Genomic DNA, 2,623 nt, shown 5'->3' on the forward strand with positions numbered 1-2,623 from the left:
AAGATAAAGATAAAGATAAAGATAAAGATAAAGATAAAGATAAAGATTAAGAAACGATTAAGATTACGGTAAAAATGGATATTACAATAGATATCAAAATAAATATTAGGATGAAGGTTGGAATATAAAGGTAAGGGTAATATAAAGATTTAGATAAAGTTCATGTAGATTTCGAGAATACATATAATTGGATTTTTCGTGCGATTTTGTAAATACATATGCAGGAACGAAGCGTCTGGGAAAACCCCAAATATTAGGAAATACACCGAAGACATTTTTCTTGAGGAAATTCAAGAACTTCCAATGGCCATTTCATCGTAGCAGATTTAATACGTCGTGATTGGTTCAACTCTTCATAAAGCTCCAATCCATTTATGTCCGAATTCTCTTCAGTTTTGAGGGGGCTCCTAAACTCCCAACATTTTGACAGTAAAAAAATGTCATCTTCGATTGAATCTGGGGACTCTTTCGAATGTGAGTAATAAGAAGACCCCCAGAGATTTTCATGACTTTTCTACTACTCATACGTTTTCTTGACAGCACCCAGAGCAGTGTCAACTTGAATAACGAAAAACCAGTTATAAATGGATCTTCTTGTGCGGAAATTGCAGGCTCATTTTTATTCTCGTGATCGAACATTTTCTTCTTTCTTCGTTTGCGAAATGAGCATATTTTGCCGTAAATTCAGTGCCCGTATTTCTGTATGTGTACATATATGTAGAAATTCAGCGCAATTCCCTATGGACTCCAGTGGCTGCAGCGATTTCCATGGTTATACTCTACATTGATTTATTCATGAGATTGACCTGGAATGGGTGACATACCAAACAGCCACGGAGATAAGAAATTCAAATCGCATCATTTTGTCAGCCAAGCATTTGGCTTCATGTTGGACAGCAGGATATTTCAGATCAGCGGAAAAGAAAGTCTCCATGAGAGTTTCCTAAATTTCTTTCGCCTGATACTTAATGACTTTAACCATTTCCAGGCTGTTTTCTCAACGAGTTGTACATAATGGTTTGACGTGAGATTTTGGACATAATTTTTGAAATGGGTCAATGGGCCATATGAATAAAAATTAGCAATTGCTTTTTCTTAAAATTTCTAACACTTTACACGATTTATTCAAACAAAATTTAAGTAAAAGGTATGCAATTTTAAGAAAAAGCAATTGCTTTGTTTTCATTAATTCGGCCCAATCTCTGGGAACATGCGCTGAAGTACACCAAAAGCCTGATGCATGTTCACCAAATTCAAGGAATGACATCCCCATAGTACAAATGGTATTCTCTCATTTAGTGCGAGGACCCCGGGCTTGATCTGCTTTGTTTTGTAAATTACTATTACATTAGAAAATTGTATGTAATTAAAAAATTATACGTCTCAATTTGGGCCCAAGGCTACCGCCCTGAAGCCGGGCCTGGATATACATCGTCGTTTAGAGTAATGGATCGGAAACTCGGCTTTTCCGACCAAGCCCAACAGTTCGTCCACAGCGCGAAGCGCAAACTAGGTCTTTCCGCCTGCCTCAATACAAAGTAATGACTGCGGGAACATGGATCGGAAACTCGGCCTTTCCGACCATGAACAACAGCTTGTCCACAGCGCGTAGCGGAAACTAGGTCTTTCCGCTCGCCGCACACAAAAGTAGAGTGGAGACTAGGCCTCGTCAGCTACCCAACTTGATTTTATATTGTTATTATTATTATTACAAATAAATATGTGTAATAAGTTTACTCTGTAATATATCATACATACTTAAATATCTAAATCTTTTTATCTCATTTGTCTGTAAAAAAACATTTTTCGGTAGACTTAATAAATAAATAAATAAATTACAGCATAAATTTGTTTCGATCAAATTACTTCACATAAACCAAGTACGTTCACATTTTCTTTCATAATTTATATAGATATGTGATTAGCATGTGTACGTACGAGTGTGTGGTTTGTACTTGATTTCAAAAAACAAATGGTTGCATTACCTCTAGGCATGATAAAAACGTTACAAGGCAAATTCATTCTCTCAAATCGTCGGTCTTGATATATTTTCTGACGTTTGCAAGCTTTTTAAAATCATATAAAATTTAAAACAAAAAAATGAAATTGTACACAATTGTTGTTGTTTGAGATTGAAAATGAGAATGTGTGTGTGAGTTTGAGTTTTTTTAAATTATATTGCTGGCAAACGTCAGACTGCCTCGCAACTGGTTTCTTTTTCTTTCTATTTTACAAATGTGTCGCTTTAATAACGATTTTGTGATTTTTATGCATAAATCTCGTTGCCTGGAGTTCAGGGTTACCAAATCTAATTTTTGCCACAACGGCGATTTAGGCGGTTTTGCAACTGGGCGGTCTTGCAAAAACATCGACGATATATTTTTACAATTAAACCACGCTTCATATCGAAAAATTGGATATTAAGAAATGTACTGTTTTGACAATTTCTTTTATCCTCTCATTCGGCTTTGTTTACTTTTACTTGATAAATAGCATTGCCGCCGGAAATGTGCGTTCTTATATTCTATCATTCTTGAGTATGCCTTGCATCGACATTTTTTGGAATTAAGGAATATTCTACATATCACAAATGTTGCCCTTATATTCACTTTCGAAGCTCGAA

The sequence above is a fragment of the Rhagoletis pomonella genome, unplaced genomic scaffold (genome assembly GCF_013731165.1).
Source record: "Rhagoletis pomonella isolate Grant_MI unplaced genomic scaffold, Rhpom_1.0 Rhpom_scaffold_00633, whole genome shotgun sequence".
Lineage (NCBI taxonomy): Eukaryota > Metazoa > Arthropoda > Insecta > Diptera > Tephritidae > Rhagoletis > Rhagoletis pomonella.